This window comes from Erpetoichthys calabaricus, chromosome 18 (assembly GCF_900747795.2).
Source record: "Erpetoichthys calabaricus chromosome 18, fErpCal1.3, whole genome shotgun sequence".
NCBI lineage: Eukaryota > Metazoa > Chordata > Cladistia > Polypteriformes > Polypteridae > Erpetoichthys > Erpetoichthys calabaricus.
The window spans coordinates 59,134,551-59,160,418 of record NC_041411.2 but is presented as its reverse complement, the minus strand read 5'-3'; the positions used below and the strand labels follow the sequence as shown (position 1 = coordinate 59,160,418).

Here is a 25,868-nt window from a genome sequence, read left to right as displayed (position 1 = left end):
TGTTTTTAATTGTACTGTAATTATTAACATTATTCAGTGCATTATTGTCTAAAATCTTCCTCAAAAAGTAAGGCAAAGTGAAATTAATGTTAATAAATTGTATTTTTGATTATTGAAAATAGCTGTATTGTAAGTAAAGAATTATGTACTTTCTTTAAAGAAAATGAAATAGGTTACACAATATCCATTTTACAAACTGAAAACAAAAGGTAACTGGGTTTAACTAAGACTGATTAATAGGCAGGAAGGTTGTTTATTGAATTTTAATCTGGAACACATTCAGTAATTTTACATGCCCTACTTAAGAAAATAATTTTGACTGTTACATCTTGCGACAATTTTAGACATACAGTATCTCTAACCTGCCTTTTTAAGGAATATTCTTGTAAATGTCATTTTTCGTCAATAAAATGTATTCTTCAATAAAAATATATATTTGGATAAGCACTAGTCACTCTTTAGAAACTGCTTTGGTTAAGGTAGTTTATGACTTGCAGCTAAATGCTGATGTAAACAACATTATCTCTTCTTGTTCTCTTGCATTTGACAGCACAAATCACAATATTTTCAGTAACTCCCTTAATCAGTGATTGTGTTTAGCCAGTAATACTTTAAGTTGATTCCATCTTAAATAACCTATAGAAAATTCTTTGTAAGTTATGGTGATTGCATAACAGAGATTCATAATATTGTATATGGTATGCTGCAGACCTCGCTGTTATTCTCAATTTTCTCAAATTATTTAAAACAGAAAGTAAACTACTGCAGCTATACCAGACACAAATCTATTATCCTTACTGCCAGATGACCCTGAGGCTCTAAGCTGTCTAAGCCAGAGGTTTAGTAATATTATAGAAGGGATGAGTAAACGTTTCCTAAAACTAAAGAAAGAAAAAATGAAATTCCAGTTAATGGCAGCACTAAATATTAAGAGTGTCAGAAATAAACTTGACCATCTAGCTCTACACGTCAAGCCAGAAGTAAAAAATCTAGGTGTCACTCTGACCTAAATTTCAATTACTAAGGTTACACTTTATCCTCTAAAACCCAGCCGCAGGGGATGCACAAACCAGTGTGTTTCTTCGTGCCGGTCCCAAGCCCGGATAAATGGGGAGGGCTACGTCAGGAAGGCCATCCGGTGTAAAATTTTGCCAAATCAATATGCGGACAACAATACAAATTTTCATACTGGATCGGTTGAGCCCCGGGTTAACAACGACCGCCACCAGTACTGTTAGCCAACAGGGTGCTGGCGGAAATTGGACTACTGTTGGCCGAAGAAGAAGAAGGAGAAGAAGAGGGGGGAGATGTGTCCGGAGGCAGGAGGAGAGGAGGAAAGTAAAGAGAGTGGAACTGAGGGTAGAAACTTTGAATGTTGGCAGTATGACTGGTAAAGGGAGAGAGTTAGCAGATATGATGGACAGAAGGAAGGTTGATACATTATGCATGCAAGAGACTAAATGGGATAAGGTCAGGTGGATTGGAGGTGGATTCAAATTGTTCTATAATGGTGTGGATGGGAGGAGAAATGGGGTAGGAGTTATTCTGAAGGAACAGTATGTCAAGAGTGTTTTGGAGGTGAAAAGAGTGTCAGGTAGAGTAATGATTATGAAGCTGGAAATTGGAGGTGTGATGATGAATGTTGTCAGTGCATATGCACCGCAAGTTAGGTGTGCAATGGTTGAGAAAGAAGATTTTTGGAGTGAGTTGGATGAAGTGATGAGCAGTGTACCCAAGGGACAGAAAGTGGTGATTGGAGCGGATTTCAATGGGCATGATGGTGAAGGGAAGGTATGGTGTCAAGGAGAGGAATGAAGAAGGTTAGAGGATAGTGGATTTTGCCAAACAGATGGACATGGTTATGGTGAATACGCATTTTAAGAAGAGGGAGGAACATAGGGTTATGTACAAGAGTGGAGGAAGATGCACACAGGTAGATTACATCCTATGCAGAAGAGTTGATCTGAAGGAGATTGAAGACTGCAAAGTGGTGGCAGGGGAAAGTGTAGTTAAGCAGCATAGGATGGTGGTCTGAAAGGTGACGTTGGAGAGGCATGATGGTGAAGGGAAGGTATGGTGTCAAGGAGAGGAATGAAGAAGGTTAGAGGATAGTGGATTTTGCCAAACAGATGGACATGGCTATGGTGAATACGCATTTTAAGAAGAGGGAGGAGCATAGGGTTATGTACAAGAGTGGAGGAAGATGCACACAGGTAGATTACATCCTATGCAGAAGAGTTGATCTGAAGGAGATTGAAGACTGCAAAGTGGTGGCAGGGGAAAGTGTAGTTAAGCAGCATAGGATGGTGGTCTGAAAGGTGACGTTGGAGATCAAGAAGGGGAAGAGAGTGATGGCAGAGCCAAGGATCAAATGGTGGAAGTTAAAAAAGGAACACTGCAAGGTTGAGTTTAGGGGGATGTGAGACAGGCACTGGGTGGCAGTAAACAGTTACCAGACAGCTGGGAAACTACAGCAGATGTAGTAAGGGTAACAGCAAGAAGGGTGCTTTGCATGACATCTGGAAGGAGGAAAAGGAAACCTGGTTGTGGAATGACGAAATACAGGAGAGTATACAGAGGTAGATGACGGCAAAGAAGAAGTGGGATAGTCAAAGAGACGCAGAAAGTAGACATGAGTACAAGGAGATAAGGCGCAGGTTGAAGAGAGAGGTGGCGAAGGCTAAAGAAAAGGCGTATGATGAGTTGTATGAGAGGTTGGACACTAAGGAGGGAGAAAAGGACCTGTACCGATTGGCTAGACAGAGAGACCAAGCTGGGAAAGATGTGCAGCATGTTAGGGTGATAAATGATAAAGATGGAAACGTACCCACAAGCGAGGAGAGTGTGTTGAGCAGATGGAAAGAGTACTTTGAGAGGCTGATGAATGAAGAGAACAAGAGAGATAAGAGGTTGGATGATGTGGAGATAGTGAATCAGGAAGTACAACAGATTAGCAAGGAGGAAGTAAGGACTGCTATGAAGAGGATGAAAAATGGAAAGATAATTGGTCCAGACGACATACTTGTGGAAGCATGGAGGTGTTTAGCAGAGATGGCAGTGGAGTTTTTAACCAGATTGTTTAATGGAATCTTGGAAAGTGAGAGGATGCCTGAGGAGTGGAGAAGAAGTGTACTGGTGCCGATATTTAAGAATAAGGGGGATGTGCAGGACTGCAGTAACTACAGGGGAATAAAATTGATGAGCCACAGCATGAAGATATGGGAAAGAGTAGTGGAAGCTAGGTTAAGAAGTGAGGTGATGATTAGTGAGCAGCAGTATGGTTTCATGCCAAGAAAGAGCACCACAGATGCAATGTTTGCTCTGAGGATGTTGATGGAGAAGTTTAGAGAAGGCCAGAAGGAGTTGCATTGCGTTTTTGTGGACCTGGAGAAAGCATATGACAGGGTGCCTCGAGAGGAGCTGTGGTATTGTATGAGGAAGTCGGAAGTGGCAGAGAAGTACGTAAGAGTTGTACAGGATATGTACGAGGGAAATGTGACAGTGGCAAGGTCTGTGGTAGGAGCGACAGATGCATTCAACATGGAGGTGGGATTACATCAGGGAACAGCTCTGAGCCCTTTCTTATTTGCAATGGTGATGGACCGGTTAACAGACAAGATTAGACAGGAGTCCCTGTGGACTATGATGTTTGCTGATGACATTGTGATCTGTAGCAAGAGTAGGGAGCAGGTTGAGGAAACCCTGGAGAGGTGGAGATATGCTCTAGAGAGGAGAGGAATGAAGGCCAGTAGGAACAAGACAGAATACATGTGTGTAAATGAGAGGGAGGTCAGTGGAATGGTGAGGATGCAGGGAGTAGAGTTGACGAAGGTGGATGAGTTTAAATACCTGGGTTTAGGGAATCCATTCCCGGACGGGTTTATCCATTCCCGGGAATTCGGGAATCCCGCATTTCATTCCCGGGAATCCCGGACTCCCAGGAATGACACAGTGCACGGGCATGTCACATGTGATCAGTTTTAGAACGAGCGACACTTATTTTTAATAAAACTACTGCAATATGTTGACACCAATAAAAGACTAACCTTAACTACAAGCAGTTCATGCTGTCATATAAGTACATGTATTTAGTTAGTTGCGGTAATAAGAGCGTAGAAAGCACAACGTGTCGAGCGTGCGGTCTTCCAGGTGAGAGCACACCTTCGTGCAGACTAGTACGCCAGCCGCTGAGAAAGGACGCTCTGCCTCCACTTAAGTAGGCTGCACAGTCATCAGATACCGATACACTTGCTCTAAACAATGCCCGCTCTTGCCGTTGCTCTGAAACACTACCATTTCAGCTTTTACTGATGCATCCAGTTTCTTGTCATCATTCTGTGATGGCAAGTTTCTTAGCACAGATAATGCGGATGCAACAGACAGACGCATTGCAATTTCAAGTTGCTGTTCAAAGCTGTCAACAGCACAGATGTCAATGAACTCTGCCCGGCATTCGTGCGCTGCAGAATACAGACTTCTCCCAGTCCACTGTGCTCAGTCAGCCGGAAGATTGACTGCTGCTGGTCTGTTGTTGACTGAATTAATCGGCAACACACTACACCGTGGGACAAAAAACTGTGCCACTTAATTATTTTCAACTATAACTTATTTCTTGATCGATTTTTACACGCTATATATGTGAGCTTGGCCGTTCCCGTTTTCCCGGGAATTGAATTCCCTACTTGGGATCAACAGTACAGAGTAATGGGGATTGTGGAAGAGAGGTGAAAAAGAGTGCAGGCTGGGTGGAATGAGTGGAGAAGATTGTCAGGAGTAATTTGTGACAGACGGGTATCAGCAAGAGTGAAAGGGAAGGTCTACAGGACGGTAGTGAGACAAGCTATGTTATATGGGTTGGAGACGGTGGCACTGACCTGAAAGCAGGAGACAGAGCTGGAGGTAGCAGAGTTAAAGATGATACGATTTGCACTGGGTGTGAGGAGGATGGATAGGATTAGAAATGAGTACATCAGAGGGTCAGCTCAAGTTGGACGGTTGGGAGACAAAGTCAGAGAGGCGAGATTGCGTTGTTTTGGACATGTGCAGAGGAGAGATGCTGGGCATATTGGGAGAAGGATGCTAAGGATAGAGCTGCCAGGGAAGAGGAAAAGAGGAAGGCCTAAGCAAAGGTTTATGGATGTGGTGAGAGAGGACATGCAGGTGATGGGTGTAACAGAACAAGATACAGAGGACATAAAGATATGGAAGAAGATGATCCGCTGTGGCAACCCCTAACGGGAGCAGCCGAAAGAAGATGACACTTTGACCTCTAAGAAACTTTGTAAGAGTTAGATTTCTCATAATATCACAAGATGGTGAAAAATGTATGCATGCTTTTGTTTTTACCTGACTAGTTTGCTACAATTCCCTCCTGACAGGACCACATAAAGAAAGACATCAATCAGCTGTAGCTTGTCCAAAATGTACGAACAAGAATCTTAACTTAAAAAAAGAAAGCGTGAACACATCTTATTGGTCCTTCTTATATGTTGCCCTATATTCCTATTCCTAACATTAGTTTGCTTATTATTTCAAGTGCTAAAATTAAAGGAGTTGTAAGGCTGCAGAATGTGAACTTCGCTACTAGAGGGGGACGCTGTCTGGACAATGTTTACACAAGCGCTCCTGACACCTACAAGGCCCTACCCCGCCCCCACCTCTGCTATTCAGACCATATCAGGCGTGTTTATGGTTCCTGCATACAAGTCCATGCTGAAGCACACTAAACCAGCCCGCAAAAACATCAGAGTATGGCAGGTTGGTGCTGTTTCAGCTCTCCAAGACTGCTTCAAATTTACAGACTGCGACATTTTCAGGGAGGCTGCTATGGATGGTGACTCCATCAATCTGGAGGAGTACACAGACTCTGTGACTGGCTACATCTCCAAATGCATAGAGGATGTTACCGTTACCAAGGATGTTACCACAAGAGCCAACCAAAAGCCCTGGATGACGACAGAAATGCACAAGCTGCTCAAGATCAGAAATGCAGCCTTCAGATCTGGAGACAAGGCCGCCCTCAGGGTGGCCAGAGCCAACCTGTCTCGCGCTATAAGGAGAGCTAAATGGGCATAGGCGCAGAGGATTAACAAACACTTCAGCAGCACCAGAGACACATGTCGTATGTGGCAGGGTATTCAGACAATTGAAAACTACAAGCCCAACCCACACAGAAGAGATGGTGATGCCTCCCTAACAGATGAGCTGAACAACTTCTTCGCACGGTTTGAGGCGCAGAACAAAAAGCCTGCGAGAAAAGCAACACCTCCCTCCACTGACCAGGTACTCGGTCTCTCCATAACTGACGTGAAGAGGATTCTATCCAGAGTCAATCCACGCAAGGCTTCAGGACCTGTCAACATACCTGGTCGTGTGCTCAAAGAATGTGCCAGTCAACTGGCTGGTGTCCTCACAGACATCTTCAACACATCTCTAAGCCAGACATCAGTCCCAGCATTGTTCAAGTCGACCACCATCATACCAGTGCCGAAGAAGTCATCAGTGACATGCTTGAATGACTACCAACCAGTTGCACTCATGCCAGTCATCATGAAGTGCTTTGAAAGGTTAGTCATGTCACAAATAAAGACTAATCTCTCTGCCTCCCTTGACCCTCTTCAGTTTGCATACACCTCAAACAGGTCAACTAAGGATGCCGTATGCAACCCTTCATCTCTCCCTGACACGTGGATAAAAAAGACACATATGTCAGGATGCTACTCATAGACTTTAGCTCCGCCTTCAATACAATCATCCCTCAAAAGCTGGTTGTAAAACTGAGCAGGTTAGGCCTGAACATCACCCTCTGCAATTGGATCCTGTACTTCTTGACAGTGAGGCCCAAGTCGGTTCAGATGGGCTGCAACACTTCCAGCATCATCACACTGAGCACTGGAGCGCCACAGGGCTGCGTGCTTAGTCCACTGCTCTTCACCCTGCTGACTCACGACTGCACAGCCATGCACAACACCAACCACATCATCATGTTTGCAGATGATACAACGGTGCTGGAACTGATAAGGAGGATTGATGAAACAGCATACAGAGATGAAGTGGAATGGCTGTCTGCATGGTGTGAAGACAACAATCTATCTCTCAATGTCGACAAGACAAAAGACATAATCATGGACTTCAGAAAATCACATCCTGCCCACATCCCACTCAGCATCAACAGTTTAGATGTGGAGACTGTTACGAGTACCAAGTTCCTCGGTGTGCAGATAACTGAGGAATTTACATGGACGCATAACACCTCATCACTAATCAAGAAAGCCCAGCAGAGACTACACATCCTGAGGCAGCGGAAGTGAGCAAGTTGTCCCCATTCCATCCTCACCATATTCTACAGAGGCACCATTGCAGAGTGTTCTGACCTGCTGCATCACTGTCTGGTTTGGCAACTGGAACATATCCGACCGCAAGCGCCTGCAAAGGATAGTGAAGACAGCTGAGAACATTATTTGGGTGCCTCTCCCTTCATTACAGGACATATTTTACAAACGCAGTGTCCGCAAGGCCTGCAGCATTGTGCCGGACCCCTTACACCCCTCACATGGACTTTTCACACTTCTGCCATCCAAGAGAAGATGCTGCAGCATCAAAGCCAGATCTGTCAGGCTGCAGGATAGTTTTTACCCGCAAGCTGTCAGACTCCTTAACACCATGCTGTCACCTGGGATGTTCCACGATGCCTCAACCACTTCTAAAAACAGAACTTTTATACATGCAAGTCACTTTCCTGTAAAGATTAGTGTACATGTAAAAAAGAACTGAAAATCTCATACTGACCTTTAAGTATTTTGACATTCTTGATATCCTTCTGCTGTGAAACATTCTGACCTGCCATTGTTTACACATCTTAAACTATTATCATACACTGATAATTTCTGTATTATGTAATATAATACATAAATAATAGATATAGATATCTATTGACTATATTTATGTATCTAGATTGCAAATATCATACATTGCATCAATGTTCATATTGCTTACTACATGTCAATATTGCTGCTACTTCTTTGTCTCGTCTTTGCACAATGTCTTGTCTTGTTTGTGTTTTAATTTTAATTCTATTTTTAATGTATTATTTGCACTTCATGTTGTTACACTGTGGACCCTGTGCTTCGCAATTTTGTCTATCTGTATACTTGTACAGTGATCCCTTGCTATATCACACTTCGACTTTCGCGGCTTCACTCCATCGCAAATTTTAAATGTAAGCATATCTAAACATATATCACGGATTTTTTGCTGGTTTACGGATTTCTGCGGACAATGGGTCTTTTAATTTATGGTACATGCTTCCTCAGTTGGTTTGCCCAGTTGATTTCATACAAGGGACACTATTGGCAGATGGCTGAGAAGCTACCCAACCAGAGCACGTATTACGTATTAAATAAAACTCCTCAATGATATACGATATGCTTCCCACGCGGTGCTTAGCATACTTGAAAGTCCGAACAACACGTATTGATTTTTGATTGTTTGTTTTTCTCTGTCTCTCTCACTCTCTCTGACATTCTCTGCTCCTGACGGAGGGGGTGTGAGCAGAGGGGCTGTTCGCACACTGGCCTAGAGGATACAGACGCTCCTCTAAAAAACGCTGAAAGACTACCTTCACATTGCTCCCTTCCTTGCAGCTGCTTTGTCCGGCGGTGCTTCACATACTTAAAAGCCCAAACAGCACTATTGATTTTTGATTGTTTGCTTTTCTCTCTCTCGCTCTGTCTCTCTCTCTGACATTCTCTGCTCCTGACGCACACTCCTTTGAAGAGGAAGATATGTTTGCTTTCTTTTAATTGTGAGACGGAACAGTCATCTCTGTCTTGTCATGGAGCACAGTTTAAACTTTTGACTAAAGGGTGTTATTTCATGTCTAGAGGGCTCTAATAATGTTAAAAAACGTATTTAGAAGGCTGTAAACAGGATTTCTATGCTCTAACTGCGAAAACATTCGATTTATAAATAAAGAAACCTACTTCGCGGATATTCATTTATCGCGGTAGAGTCTGGAAAGGATTAACCGTGATAAACGAGGGTTTACTGAATATGGTTGAGATGACAATAAAGTTTGCTTTGACTTTGACTTCTGCACCTAAAATCTGGAATGGCAATAGAGATACACCAGGCTAATAAAATGTATCATTTAAAAATCATTTTTATAGCTCACTTCTTTTATTTGGTCTTTTCACAATTCTTTTTGTGCACCAGTAGTAAAGGATTATAATATGCACTGGTATATCATACACATAAAAGATCTGCACTAGTCACTAACCATTATTCTTCACTATCTTCTTTTTCAACAGTGGTATCCTGCGCCACTAGGAACAATAAGGATGTTTCAATTACTATTGGACCTACTGCATTAAATCCTGTAGGATGGTGCATCAAAATAATGATGAAAAACCTTTTTACATTTATGTAGTGTAGAATACCCAGAAGGTTTGGGGTGTTATGGAAACTGGGTGTCCTTTTAGCCTTGGGTCCCATTGAGATTTATTTCCCTCCTGCATCCCACCAGCTGCAGTCCCGTCTAATAAAGAAGCTACTCTGTGGAGAAAAAAAATGGTGCTGCACCAAGTATGTGTAAACCAGGATTGGTGACTGACAGAGAATTTTCTGAGGTGTTGTTGACAGACTCATTATGTCATTCAGCCTTAATGGTCAACCAAAAAGCAGTTCCATGAAACTGCTCCAAATCTGCTGTGATATGCAGTGTACTATATGTCACAGGTTGTGCACAGGGATTGATTCAGAGGTCATACTATGATGCTTAACACCAGGTCTTCAAAACTGCCAAAGGTATCAATAAAGTAGATCCAGCAGAATTCTTTAAACTTAAATTTAGAGCTGATGCCAAAAAGCACTTCTTTACGCAGAGCTGTGGGAATCTGGAACAAACTACCAACTAAGATTTCTGTCTAAACTATGATATGGGATGCCACTTCTGGGCCAGTGATGAGGAATGACTGAGCAGATGCTTTAAAGAAAGGATATACAATACAGAAGTGTAATTATTGATTGGTCACTTTATTGCCCACCTGAATTAGGATACAACAGCAATATAAGAGCACTAGGGCCTAACACAATTTTTGCATAACTAGCTGAGCTGACCCGTCTAAGATGTGTTGAAATCTATGTAATCAACATAATAAACCTCAGTGTTAACGTTCGCAGTGCACAATGCAATGTATTATGTCTCTATTATATGCCAGTTGGTATAGGATGTGTAAAAACAGTGTTAGTATTTGCAATGTGCCAACGTTTGGAATGACAGAGACATAGCAAATGGACAGACACACACACACATTTATCCTTTTATTAAGGTAGATAATCAAACAGGAAGTAGAAGAGGTTGCTTTATTGTACAAAGTAGCATATATGCAGGAGAATACTTTAACTCTTTTAGGGCTAATTTTTTTTTGTTTCTTTTCTCCCAGGGCTGAATATTTTTCCAAAAACTAACATTTTTTAAAAAAGAACACAAAGCAATTGTTTAACATATCAAATCAACAAAAAATATTTCCTTTTGACAAATGTTACTGTCTTGCATGTTGTATGAGCCTGCATACTCTATGATTTCACATACATATCACATACATTTTACACAGCAAAGTCTGATCTCGCTCAAAGCAGCCAATTTCAGTCATTGCCACATTGCACTCCTTACAATATGTATTGCTTTGGTGCCTATTTTTCAATTGTCTGTTGCTGCACTTTCTCACATATATTGTTAGTGTGTACTGTAGAGAGACAAGTCACCCATTTGCCATCGTGCCATGCCACTGCCACCAAGTTTTCTGCCTGCATGAAAACCGTATTGTCACCTCTTTTCATCTTCTGAAACTTTATGAACTTTATGTATGGCATTATAGCCTGGCTCACCCCATGGGATTTGCTTCTGTTTATTACAGAAGTGAATAAAACTTTGCAGCAGCACGTACCTAAGCCACCAGGGGACAAAACACGTTTGGACCAATGCTCCCTGAAGTTATATCACCAGTTCTGTCCCATCTCTATTTGTAATGCCACAGCGCGCTTCATCTCGCCTTTCGTTGTGGGTTTCCACTTTGAAAAACGAGAATGCGATGCAAACGCAGCCCGCGATTCAAAAAAAATCTCTGCCTACCTGTTTGTCTCATCTGACAGTAGCTGAAAAGCAGCATCAGGAGAGAGCAGCCTGAAGTACAGCAGCTGGTGATCTGTCATTTCCCACAGCAAGCCATGCCGTCTTGTAAACTCCGGTAGCCAGATCGGCTCTCAACGGATCAATGTCTGTGTATTTATCCTATGCGAACCTTGCCGTAGATGCATCGGCTGCGCGAAGGCACTCAACTGGCAGCAGATCCGCTGGCGCGGCATCGGCTGGTGTCTGATCAGCTGATGCCTGCTTCTTACTCTCTTGCTCGATCTTCTGATCACTGCCAATAAAATCCGATTCTGAAAAATCAACAGTCCGACTCCGCGATAATGCGTAAAACATCGTCTGCCGAGTGTTTTCTTTTCTGCACTTGCTTCGCTCCCTTTTCACATGTCGATGCCATCTTGCCATTGTTTACATTTCGCAACTCACGCACACGCAAGGTTTAGTTGCCGACTCAACGAGTCTAGCATTCCTCCAAGCACAGAGGGAATGCCTGTGACGTGACAGTGAGATTTGTCGCCATTAACAGCTGATTGTCGCCCCCTATCCCTGGATGTCGACTTTTGTCGACATTCGCCTTCAACCCCTCCTGTCGACAAAAGTCGACATCCGCCCTAAAAGAGTTAAGAGTCCCCTCCTCTAACCGCCACTTTATCGTGGTGGAGGGGTTTGCGTGTCCCAATGATCCTAGGAGCTCTGTTGTCTGGGTCTTTATGCCCCTGGTAGGGCCACCCAAGGCAAACTGGTCCTAGGTGAGGGATGAGACATAGTGCGGTCCAACAGACCTTCTATGATGAACAAAAAATTTGAACGCCGTTTTCCCCCGCCCGGACGCGGGTCACCGGAACCCCCTTCTGGAGCCAGGCCTGGCAGTGGGGCTCGATGGCGAGCGCCTGGTGGCCGGGCTTGCACCCATGGGGCTCAGCTAGGCACAGCCCGAAGAGGCAACATGGGTCCCCCTTCCCATGGGCTCAACACCTATAGGAGGGGCCAAGGAGGTCGGGTGCAGTGTGAGTTGGGTGGTGGCCGAAGGCGGGGACCTTGGCGGTCCGATCCTCGGCTAGAGAAGCTGGCTCTTGGGACATGGAATGTCACCTCTCTGAAGGGGAAAGAGCCTGAGCTTGTGTGCGAGGTTGAGAGTTTCCGGCTAGATATAGTCGGGCTCACCTCGATGCACAGCTTTGACTCTGGAACCAATCTCCTTGAGAGGGGCTGGACTCTCTACCACTCTGGAGTTGCCCCCGGTGAGAGGCTCCGAGAGGGTGTGGGTATACTTATTGCCCCCCGACTTGGAGCCTGTACATTGGGGTTTACCCCGGTAGACGAGAGGGTAGCCTCCCTCCGCCTTCGGGTGGGGGGACGGGTCCTAACTGTTGTTTGTGCGTATGCACCGAACAGCAGTTCGGAGTACCCACCCTTTTTGGAGTCCCTGGAGGGGGTGCTAGAGGGCATATCATCTGGGGACTCCCTCGTACTGCTGGGAGACTTCAATGCTCACGTGGGCAATGACAGTGAGACCTGGAAGGGTGTGATTGGGAGGAATGGCCCCCCCGATCTGAACCCGAGTGGTGTTTTGTTATTGGACTTCTGTGCTCGTCACGGATTGTCCATAACAAACACCATGTTCAAGCATAGGGGTGTTCATATGTGCACTTGGCAACAGGACACCTTAGGCCTCAGTTCGATGATCGACTTTGTGGTCGTGTCGTTGGACTTGCGGCCACATGTCTTGGACACTCGGGTGAAGAGAGGGGCGGAGCTGTCAACTGATCACCACCTGGTGGTGAGTTGGCTTCGATGGTGGGGGAGGATGCCGGTCAGGCCTGGTAGGACCAAACATGTTGTGAGGGTCTGCTGAGAACGTCTGGCAGAGCCCCCTGTCAGAAGTAGTTTCAACTCCCACCTCCGGCAGAACTTCGACCACGTCCCGAGGGAGGTGGGGGACATTGAGTCCGAATGGGCCATGTTCCGTGCCTCTATGGTTGAGGCGGCTGACCGGAGCTGTGGCCGTAAGTTGGTCGGTGCCTGTCATGGAGGCAAAAGACCAAATCCGTTGGTGGACACCAGCGGTGAGGGATGCCGTCAAGCTGAAGAAGGAGTCCTACCGGTCCCTTTTGTCCTGTGGGACTCTGGAGGCAGCTAATAGGTACCGGCAGGCCAAGCGGAATGCGGCTTCGGTGGTTGCTGAGGCAAAAACTCGGGCGTGGGAGGAGTTTGGGGAGGCCATGGAGAACGACTTTCGGACGGCTTCGAGGAGATTCTGGTCCACCGTCCGGCATCTCAGGAGGGGGAAGCAGTGCAGTGGTGGTGATGGTGCGCTGCTGAACTCGACTCGGGACGTTGTGGGTCGGTGGGGGGAGTACTTCGAAGACCTCCTCAATTCCACTAACATGCCTTCCAATGAGGAAGCAGAGCCTGGGGACTCGGAGGTGGGCTCCCCATCTCTGGGACTGAGGTCACCGAGGTGGTAAAAAAACTCCTTGGTGGCAGGGCCCCGGGGGTGGATGAGATACGCCCAGAGTTCCTCAAGACTCTGGATGTTGTAGGGCTGTCTTTGTTGACACGTCTCTGCAACATCGCATGGACATCAGGGACAGTGCCTCTGGATTGGCAGACTGGGGTGGTGGTCCCCCTCTTTAAGAAGAGGGACCGGAGGGTGTGTTCCAACTACACAGGGATCACACTCCTCAGCCTCCCTGGAAAAGTCTATTTGGGGGTTCTGGAGAGGAGGGTCCATCGGATAGTCAAACCTTGGATTCAGGAGGAACAGTGTGGTTTTCATCCTGGTCGCAGAACTGTGGACCAGTTCTACACCCTTAGCAGAGTCCTGGAGGGTGCATGAGAGTTCGCCCAACCAGTCTACATGTGTTTTATGGACTTGGAAAAGGCATTCGACCGTGTCCCACGGGGAATCCTGTGGGGGGTACTCCGAGAGTACGGGGTACCGGACCCCCTGATAAGGGCTGTTCGGTCCCTGTACAACCGGTGTCAGAGCTTGGTCCACATTGCCGCCAGTAAGTCGAACCCATTTCCAGTGACAGTTGGACTCCGCCAGGGCTGCCCTTTGTCACCAATTCTGTTCATAACTTTTATGGACAGAATTTCCAGGCGCAGCCAGGGTGTTGAGGTGGTCCAGTTTGGTGGACTCAGGATTGGGTCACTGCTTTTTGCAGATGATGTTGTCCTGTTTGCTTCATCAGGCCGTGATCTTCAGCTCTCTCTGGATCGGTTCGCAGCGGAGTGTGAAGCCGCTGGGATAGGAATCAGCACCTCCAAATCCGAGACTATGGTCCTCAGTCGGAAAAGGATGGAGTGCCCTCTCAGGGTTGGGAGCGAGATCCTGCCTCAAGTGGAGGAGTTCAAGTATCTCGGGGTCTTGTTCACGAGTGAAGGAAGAATGGAGCGTGACATTGACAAGCAGATCGGTGCGGCGTCCGCAGTGATGCGGGCTCTGCATCGGTCTGTCATGGTGAAAAAGGAGCTGAGCCGTAAGGCAAAGCTCTCAATTTACCAGTCGATCTATGTTCCTACCCTCACCTATGGTCATGAGCTATGGGTAGTGACCGAAAGAACGAGATCGCGAATAAAAGCGGCTAAAATGAGTTTCCTCCGCAGGGTGTCTGGGCTCTCCCTTAAAGATAGGGTGAGAAGCTCAGTCATCCGGGAGAGGCTCAGAGTAGAGCCGCTGCTCCTCCGCATCAAGAGGAGTCAGATGAGGTGGCTCGATCCTCTGATCAGGATGCCTCCTGGACGCCTCCCTGGTGAGGTGTTCTGGGCACGTCCAACCGGGAAGAGGCCCTGGGGAAGACCCAGGAAACGCTGGAGGGACTATGTCTCCTAGCTGGCCTGGGAACGCCTTGGGATTTTCCTGGAAGAGCTAGAAGAAATGGCCAGGGAGAGGGAAGTCTGGGCATCTCTGATCAAGCTGCTGCCCCTGCGACCCGACCTCGGATAAGCGGAAGAGGATGGATGGATGGATACTTTAAGAGTTATCTATGGAGAAAGAGTAAAGAAATGTATAGCTTAATTATATTATAAGTAACACTTTAACCTATCAGATTTCAACTAGGAGTATCTTTTTCTCTTGACACTTATTGGTGTGTTGCAGTTTTATAAGGGATGCACAGGCTATGTTGAAAATGTGTGTTTAATCTCAGGAAATTGGCTATTTAGCTGGGAAGGTGCCTTTTGTGGTCATTATGAGCAGGCTATTACTTATGGGGGGGGGGGTCCAGAATGGGGTTTGTAACAAGTCTGAAAATCACATTAACATATACAGATTAATGTAATATGTAAACATTAGTTATAAGAAACACCTTATTAAAGATATAAACTGAGCACATAGAATAAAAATGACATTTTAAAAAAATCCATTAATATGTGTAATTCAAATAATTCCTAAAATATTCTTGAAGTAGAAAAGGGTGAATGAAGAAGTTCAAATGAACCATTCTGAATAATAAAAATACAATGCAATCCTCACTCATCCCACTGCATGTAACATTAAGAGGACTCCATTTCCCAGAATAAACCAGGTCAAAATATTTTATATATATATATATATATATATATATATATTCAAAGGCATTTTAATGGATGTTCTTTAATAAAGCAATGGGTAGTCCTGCTGCCACAAAGCGCTTAGATTCCAGGTTTATTTCCATGTAGGAATTCTTTGTCTGAAGTTTGCATAATGTCCCCTAGTTCAGGGGCTCTCAACGTCGGTCCTGGGGGCCCACTGTGGCTGCAGGTTTTTGTTCCAACCAGTTTCTATTTTTATTTGGACTCCTGGGCTAATTAAGTGAAATGTTATTTGCCATATTCTGTGTTTTAGGAAAAATGTAGAAATTAGAAAACTAAGTTTGGTAAATATATCCTCTTTAATAAAATACCTGTGTGCGTCCATGTGTCCGTGTGTGTGTGTCTTCTGGTGCGGGGCGCGGTGTGATGCTTCAAAGGCCGCCTGACGCGTCACACAAGACAGAGAGGGCGGGACCTATAAAATATTGTGCAGCCGATCCAATCGGATTTCGGTAAATGAGGTAAGACCTAAAACATAACGCACGAAAAATCCAATCGAGTACTGAGACGCGGAGACCAGCTTCCCCAAAGAGGTGGGATTAGTGTTTGTTGTTCACTCTGAGGATGTCAGATTTGCAATTAACAAACTTGGCCCGGTAAAGTGTTTTCCTAAATATACGAATTTTCATGATATTACAATAGGATGACTTTTAAAAGTAGATTTATTTTTGCGCACATAAAATCTGTTGCTGGGGAGACGCCATACATACAATAATCAGCTGCACGACAGCACAGATTAAAATACTTGCTGGAGAGATATATGACTGTGAGAGAAAATTAAAGGCACACAATACAGTGACGCATATTACAAGCCAGTATTACTCTAACAGAAAATAGACGGTCCTTTGCCATTTAATATAGACTGTTCCTACTAATGTTTATGCACTACAATTCTAGCACCCGTTATTGTAATGGGCTTAATGTCTAGTATATATATATATATATATATATATACACACAGGTGCTGGTCATAAAATTAGAATATCATGACAAAGTTGATTTATTTCAGTAATTCCATTCAAAAAGTGAAACTTGTATATTAGATTCATTCATTATACACAGACTGATGTATTTCAAATGTTTATTTCTTTTAATGTTGATGATTATAACTGACAACTAATGAAAGTCCCAAATTCAGTATCTTGGAATATTAGAATATTGTGAAAAGGTTCAATATTGAAGACACCTGGTGCCACACTCTAATCAGCTAATTAACTCAAAACACCTGCAAAAGCCTTTAAATGGTCTCTCAGTCGAGTTCTGTAGGCTACACAGTCATGGGGAAGACTGCTGACTTGACAGTTGTCCAAAAGACAACCATTGACACCTTGCACAAGGAGGGCAAGACACAAAAGGTCATTGCTAAAGAGGCTGGCTGTTCACAGAGCTCTGTGTCCAAACACATTAATAGAGAGGTGATGGGAAGGACAAGATGTGGTAGAAAACAGTGTACAAGCAATAGGGATAACCGCACCCTGGAGAGGATTGTGAAACAAAACCCATTCAAAAATGTGGGGGAGATTTACAAAGAGTGGACTGCAGCTGGAGTCAGTGCTTCAAGAACCACCACACACAGACGTATGCAAGACATGGGTTTCAGCTGTCGCATTCTTTGTGTCAAGCCACTCTTGAATAAGAGACAGCGTCAGAAGCGTCTAGCCTTTGGACTGCTGCTGAGTGGTCCAAAGTTATGTTCTCTGATGAAAGTAAATTTTGCATTTCCTTTGGAAATCAAGGTCCCAGAGTCTGGAGGAAGAGAGGAGAGGCACAGAATCCACGTTGCGTGAGGTCCAGTGTAAAGTTTCCACAGTCAGTGATGGTTTGGGGTGCCATGTCATCTGCTGGTGTTGGTCCATTGTGTTTTCTGAGGTCCAAGGTCAACGCAGCCGTCTACCAGGAAGTTTTGGAGCACTTCATGCTTCCTGCTGCTGACGAACTTTATGGAGATGCAGATTTTATTTTCCAACAGGACCTGGCACCTGCACACAGTGCCAAAGCTACCAGTACCTGGTTTAAGGACCATGGTATCCATGTTCTTGATTGGCCAGCAAACTCGCCTGACCTTAACCCCATAGAAAATCTATGGGGTATTGTGAAGAGGAAAATGCAATACGCCAGACCCAACAATTCAGAAGAGCTGAAGGCCACTATCAGAGCAAACATGGGCTCTCATAACACCTGAGCAGTGCCACAGACTGATCGACTCCATGCCACGCCGCATTGCTGCAGTAATCCAGGCCAAAGGAGCCCCAACTAAATATTGAGTGCTGTACATGCTCATACTTTTCATGTTCATACCTTTCAGTTGGCCAACATTTCTAAAAATCCTTTTTTTGCATTGGTCTTAATTGATATTCTAATTTTCCGAGATACTGAATTTGGGACTTTCATTAGTTGTCAGTTATAATCATCAACATTAAAGAAATAAACATTTGAAATACATCAGTCTATGTGTAATGAATGAATCTAATATACAAGTTTCACTTTTTGAATGGAATTACTGAAATAAATCAACTTTGTCATGATATTCTAATTTTATGACCAGCACCTGTATATAAATTTACCAACCAGTTATATGGGAATAATGTATTTTTTTTCTTTTTACCAATATTTTCATCTTGATTTTCATTCTATTATTTGCCAGGTGCTCTAATTGTTTAATTAATTGATTATTTTCTAATTAGTGGGTCTAACGCTAAAGTAGTTGCAGCCTTTGATTATTCATTGTTGTTTGTCTGGCTGTCTGCTCTGCTGGTTGTCATTATTAAGATTCAATGAAGGGAACAAACTGCACAGAGAAAGGGCAAAATATAATACAATCAAAAAAAACATAGTTAAGCATTTAAATCTCTGGCAAAAATGGAAATATTCCTAAATGTCTTATAAATGTAAAAATCATGTTGTGGTGCTTTCTTAATGTAGAATAAGAGAACAGGAAAAAAAAATACCAGCTAATTAGTTGTGATCAGTGTTATCAGATGTTGTCACTGATTATGAATTTGGTTGGAAGAAAAACCTGAAGCCACAGTGGGCCCCCAGGACCGACTTTGAAAACCCCTGCCCTAGTTGATATGGGATTCTTCCAAGGCCTACCACTTTTATACTGAGTAATGAAACTGAGCTGCCCATAAATACACGTGAATGCCTCAACATATATCCAGAAGTACACTGGCATTAGGTCTCGAAGGTTGACTTCTGCCTTGTGCAAATTGCCACTTTATAAAGACTCAGCTTCCAAGTGATAGGTTGTAAATGGAATTAGCAGACATAAACATGAAAGACTAAATAATATGATCTGAATGTGGACTGCATGTGTGCATTATTCCCACTAAATAAGTTTCTATTACACTGAAGTCAAAATGCATCAGTTTCAATACGAACAAGGGGAGGTTATCAGCTGTTAAAATCTGCTCATTCTAAAAAACTAAATATGTCAACTTTCAGTTGTTCTACGTAAGTCCCCTCTTTTACTGTGAGAACACACATTTAAAGCTAATATATATATGATTTAATACAAAGTGAAAATGCATACATTGTAGTATTTTCGCACAAATGGATATACTTGAGTAGATATCCATGTGAATCAGTCTTTTTTAAATCCTTGAAGAGGCCACACAGTATACGGATCCCTCCATTCCTGACGGAAGACTACAGTGCCCATGGGTCGCTGCACTGAATGCGCATGAGCAGTTCTTTATTTTAAAATAATCTCGTGGTTTCTTGTTTGAAATAAGCAATCCGAGAAACACTGTCGTGTAGATTTAAACACGACATCGAAGTCCATTTTGGCTTTTAAAATTGTTAGGCGGAGAAATACGGTAAAGCACAGTTTAAAACGATACTAAACAGCTCACAATTAAACTGCACACTCACCTGCTAGATATGGTACACATAAATCCAGGACACGCAGACAGGTGACTTTGTTTGTTGTCAGTCGATATTCGGAGACGTGATGGCGCTCGTTCGACCACACCTGCTGCGTACGATCAGGTTTCGCTTCGCTGTGACGTTTTCACGTCAGCCCGTGCAGCACGATCGTGAGGCCGCGCGTCACAGCACGAAAGCGCGGGCACGAGACTGAGAGCGTGCAGAGCATGCAATTAGGATTCTGTCGGTTTCTAGAGCGTAACGAACTGTCGACTTCAAAAAGGGTCACTTGCACTTGTCAACGCACGGAGCAGCAGCATCTCCCACAGTGACTCTAAGCCAGACCAATGTGAAATAATTGAAAGAAAACTTATTCTATATACGCTAAAAGTGACATTCCCCAAACCGATCTTTAACTGGAATTGGATTCCCTAGAAATAGTGGGTTAATTTACATTTTAAGTTAAAATAAGTATCAAATAACACCATTTTCTGATTCCAAGGGTAGGGGTTCGTGGTGCTTTAGCCATTCCCAAGAGGGTCAGGCAATGGATTGCACTCGGCGCCAGCTCATCATACAGAATACCTAACGCCAGCCTTTTGCTTTTTTAACTCCTTCAGCGTTTTCATACAGTCCTGGTCACCATTATTGCCACCCATGAAATTTAAATAAAACGTAGAATATCTCCTGGGAAAAAAGATAATCTATAGGCACTCATGTTTGGGACAGACATTAACATTTTATTTATTTATTTATTTATTTTACATAATCTGAAAATCTTTAAAAAAAGATTCAAGGGTTTTTCCTAACATTGTGTTTTTAAAAATTACTTATCAATGCTTTGAAATCGTTGAAGTTTTTTTTCCCACATATGATATACTGATCAACTCATCTGGATGTATCGTTATGCAAGGAGGCCAACTTTTTGATGTCCCCACCATTTTTGTCATTCTACACTCAAGAAAACCTCATTTTTAGGGCATGTTTGGACCATATTTTGTGCAAGAAATGACATCCTTATGATAAAAATTAATCCAACAGGTGTCTTTAGCAATAATGATCAGAAGGACTTGGAAGATGTGCATACCACATCATCCAACCCTAGAATTTCACCCCCTAATGGGGTAGACGTTGTGAAAGTTAATCCTTTTCACAAAACTTCGAAAAAATGAGGATCAGTAATATAAATATGTGGATCTTATTTCAAGGATGATAATCAGGAATATGTTTAACAATTGATTCTTTATCAGTTGTCCTAACCCTCTAAGAACTACTCCCAGAAGGATAAATATAACAAATGTCAAATAAAAGCATGTGGGGTATTGTTTTAGACTATTTCAAGATCAGTGATATAATGGCATTTTTGATATTTGATCCTTTACTATGGATTAAACCCTCTGTGAAAAATGACAAATTTCTATAACAACTGAACATATTTAGATAGATAGATAGATAGATAGATAGATAGATAGATAGATAGATAGATAGATAGATAGATAGATAGATAGATAGATAGATAGATAGATAGATAGATAGATAGATAGATAGATAGATAGATAGATAGATAGATAGATACTTTATTAAGGCTTTAAACATTTCAATTGAAGCTCACATTTTAATATTTCAAATATCTGATGCAATTAATCCTGTTTAATTATGTACTTCTACCTCATGAATTAAATCATTACATTTCTTATGAACACCCTGAATTATGGTGGCTTACGTTAAGTCAGAATTTTGTATATAGATTCGGCATTAGCAGAAGAATAATGCTGGCAATTAATAATGTGATGGGATATCTGCGTATACTTAATGTATATTGTTGAATGCCCAGGAGTGGTAAGGTGGTAACTTCAGAGCTGTTTGTTATTACTAATAAAGGACCTAACCAGAGGTTTTCTTTATCCAGATAAGTTGTTAAAAGGAGTTTGTTTTTCTTCTCCCATTTTAGCCAACTGTATCCTAGTTACTATGACAATATGGACTTTATATTGCAATGATTTATTTCTATAAAATAACCCATATTCAGTTCCATCCTACTATCTGTTCAGCATAAATTGTTTATTTATGTAAATGCTGTATCATTTAGTAATTTAATGTTATAATGTTATACCTGTAAATATGTGTAAGCACATTATATACTCTAATAAGTGTTCAGCAAGAATTAATTCAATTGAATTGAATGATGAGATTTGAACCGGTGGCACGGTGGTGCTGCGGGTAGCACTGCTGCCTCGCAGTTAGGAGACCCAGGTTTGCTTCCCGGGTCTTCCCTGCGTGGAGTTTGCATGTTCTTCCCTTGTCTGCGTGGGTTTCCTCTGGGTACTCTGGTTTCCTCCCACATTCTAAAGATGTGCAGGTTAGGTGCATTGGCGATTCTAAATTGTCCCTAGTGTGTGCTTGGTGTGTGTGTGTGTGCCCTGCGGTGGGCTGGCGCCCTGCCTGGGGTTTGTTTCCTGCCTTGCACCCTATGTTGGCTGGGATTGGCTCCAGCAGACCACTGTGACCCTGTAGTTAGGATATAGGGGGTTGGATAATGGATGGATGGATGGATTTGAACCAGCTGAATTTTATTTGGTCTTGAGCCAATCAGTGGCCTTCCTGGTGGCATTTAAACAAAAGTTTTAAAAAGTGAACATCTCACAAGTACAATTAATAAATAAGGCCAAATTACTTCACCTACCCACCTGAGCCATTTTTGGTTTAGAGCGCCAGTGGTTATGGTAATGTGGATCAACAGCTATTAGGAGTAAGTTATGCCCTCTATGTGAAGGCTAAGCAATCCAAATTGATTCAAGTTAACCATAGGGTCAACTGAAGGACCTGTTGTGACCGTAATGCAGGTCAGAGGCAGCCATTCATTTTAACTACTGGCTCAGTCGACCCAAAATAACGATAATCTTTGTCTGCAACTGGTAGAGGTCTGTATTGCTCCTACCACCCATTTCTTTTATTGAAACATTGAGAAGCTGGAAGACTTGGGGCCACCAGAGGGAGCTCAGTAAGACAGACCACAAGGCACTAGGAAGGTATTCCAGGAATTGCCCTAAAAGTATAGTTCAGTAGGAGCTTGAAAGCCATTCCCTATCCAGATATTCTTGGAGTCAGAAGTGTGGTGTTGTAAAAGGCTCAGCTTTATACTGAGGTAATGCAGAGAGATATTTGGAGGGGAGTGGAAAAGGATCTTCTGTGGCTGCTTTAGCATTGTATTTTGAATGGTGGGTTTGTGAATCAGCCAACCCACCAGAAAGACTGGGTCCAAAACACTTTCCTAAGGCTTGTTTGGTTATCTACAGGAGCTTACATTCTGTCTGTTTCTTTTTTTGCTTTGAGTTTTCCCCTACTTGTGCTGATTTAGTATAATAAAGCTTTTGTTTTGTTTTTTTTTTTCTTCCAGGTAAGAGGGGCCCACAACCACTGAATTACATTAAATTATCTCTGCAAATATACAAATCAATATCAATCACACTGTAACTAAAACAGTAGCTAAAGTCCCTTGGATTTCATTTTTCATCCATCCATCCATTAACTTGAGGCCATAATACATTTGTTGAGTGAATCCAGGCAGATGTAACAATCAAGAAATCCAAACCTATAAAATCACTAAAAGTCAAAAATAGAAAGCAAAAGGTTACCATTGGGTAATGTGAGGGATGGCCAGCGTTTTTACCCGGATGGGATGCCTCCTTGAAGGAAGGACAGAGGGAGAGTTTTGAAGGGCACTTTCTCCCCCCACCTACTATTTGGCAGCCCCCCTGGGTTGCAACAGCACCTTGGATTCCCACAGGGCTGTATGGGAATTACTATTTGTCAGTAGAGCCCTGTTGAGTTATGTGGATGTCGCCAGGGGAACTGTGGGACCTGCAGAGCCCTACGTTGGGCTTCTGCCAGACCTGGGAGTAATTCCATACCTCAGAGAAAGAAAGAAAAGAAGAAATGTTGTGTGCTGTATTCCTGGACTATAATATAATTGGTGCTAGTGGGAAACGGGTGGAATAAAAGCCTCGTGTTGGGTGTTTGGGTGGCTGGTACGTCCCTGGTTTCTACAGGAGCCATAGATTTTGGGACTAGATTTCTATTTTTCCTGTATACTTAAGTAATTTGAAAAGAAAAGATGAATATGAGACAAAGTGAAGAATGCCATCTTTATATTTCTATGAATTATATTGTGGCATTAACATCATGTTTTGTGTACCATTTCTTGATTTTAGGTGGGTGTACAAAGTGAGAAAATTAGCCTATATTCGTATATTGTTAGGCCTTAACCATCTAAATAACTAAACAACTATTCTCAAAAGAAAATAGATAAATTGTGATGCCTAAATATAATAATTCATTCAGAACACAGCAGAGAAACAGTGCATAGAAACATCAAGTTTGTTGAATTTCTTGAAAAAGAAAAAAAAAAGAAAAATTACAACTATGGAGAGTATTGCATTTAGCAGCCACCAGATAAACTTAGCAGTGACAAGATAAACAGATTAATAACTGCAGTTGATAATTAGCACTGAATTTACCATACCTAGAAGTAAAAATTGACAATTTGTGCAGTTTCCTCATTTACTTTTTGACTTAAATCTGAGTGTACTGTGCCAAACACATAATGTCACAAGAGTGCTTTACTCACTCTGGTCAGGCAGTAAACACAGAGAATAGTGAGGATGACACATATCTGAGAATTGCTTGTGCCTCTTTTCCCCTGAAGTGGAGGGCAAACTTGCAGGCAAACCGTGACGTTACTTCTGCTTCACCTTCGAAAGTCTCACTCCTAAAAGTACCCCTTGCAAGAAAGTTTTCATTATTAACATTATTATAGTTGCTGCTTTGGCACCCTAACATTTTAAATATGTCCTATGTCTCTTATTATCTTATTACCACAACAAACACTGCACTTTACCCTTCATTGTCATAATGCCTGTGAAAGACACTACATATACTTTGGAGTTTTCAGTGACTGAAAATAATGAACAGTACATAACTGTTACTGAAGCATTAGTAATATTTAATAAAAAATGGAAGCATTGTATTTAATATTGCAATGTTCAGAGGTATTGGAAGAATTTCATGACTAAAACAGTATTAACACACAAATTAAATACATTTTTCCTATTTTTGACTTTTTTTGTAAGGAAAGAAACTCATTTCATACCTGTGTACATTTTTCTGACACTCAGAGCTGAAAGTTGAAATTTATTCTTCAATAAATAGAATCACAAAGTTAAATTTGATTATGATCAGGCGTTTAATACGTTTCTGCAACAGAAACGTCTTCTAAAATACTCAAACACTGTGACATTCAGTTTTACAATTTGAAAAAGTAATTGACCTTTAAACAATGAGAAAAATCAAACACGTAATATAGTACAGGGCCTAGACAAATCCAGAGGTAGCAGATGCAAGTATGAGAGAAAGGTTAGTGTAAAATAAAGTAGCTCACTCTGTACAAGAACATATTAAAACAGAATATATTAGTGTGGGCTGACAAATAAGACAAACTCTTATAGCACTTGTCAACTGATAACACATTTCAATGGATGGTAAATATGAGATGCTATACTGATATTAGTACTTGACATTCAATTTATACTAAATAAACCAAAATGTAGTAGGCTGCCAGAGACAGATGAAATACAGGTTTCACACATGATAAGGAGATCAGCCCAGCACCATTCATACTTTAAAAAACTGTGAACAATCAGCCCTGACACAGACAGGCACACAGACTCAGAAGTCCCAAAAACACACACGTTTATTTTGTTCCTTCTTCCTGCACAACACACACAGTGCACAAACCCCAATAAACTCAGTCCTTATCTCTTTCTTTTCTTCTGCCTCCTCCTCTCCTTTCCCGCAAGCTCTGTCCTCTGCCCCTTTTATGTGGCACCCGGATGTGTTCCAGGTGCGCCCTGATGAACTTCTTGCAGCACTTCCTGGTGTGACAGAAGTGCTGCCATCCAGGGCTCCGGTATCGTCCAGGCATCCCCTGGCAGTGGGCACGGACCCCAACAGAGTTGAGCTTCCAAGCTTCAAATCCATGGCCCTGATGTAATCCCTCTTGCACCCCTGGGAAGATATTGCCCCTCTTCCGGTCCTTCCCTTCTCCAGTCGTCCCAGTGGGGCAAAGTTCTCACAAGAGTTCTGTTCCTCGGAGAGTTGCAGTCAGGGTGGTCGATGGAACAGTCCTTACAGATGACACTGCATTCTAGCTGAGGGTAGGGAAGGCTGCAATAAGCAGTAGCTATTTTTATTTGAGTGTCTGTTGTTTTGGGGGTAT

The 25,868-nt window shown here is 42.8% G+C and overlaps 1 protein-coding gene across 3 annotated transcripts in view; it reads right to left on the bottom strand.

Moving 5' to 3' along the window:
- Positions 1 to 19,782, bottom strand: part of hdac11 (histone deacetylase 11) — a 217,149-nt gene extending 197,367 nt beyond the window's left edge. Inside the window, exon 1 of one of the 3 annotated variants that reach the window (XM_051921512.1) lies at positions 19,601 to 19,782. The gene's annotated coding sequence lies outside the window, so the exon portion shown is untranslated. The remainder of the gene's footprint in view (positions 1 to 19,600) is intronic. The other 2 variants (XM_051921513.1, XM_028824035.2) reach the window with 2 other exon arrangements.
- Positions 19,783 to 25,868: the final 6,086 nt, after the last annotated feature.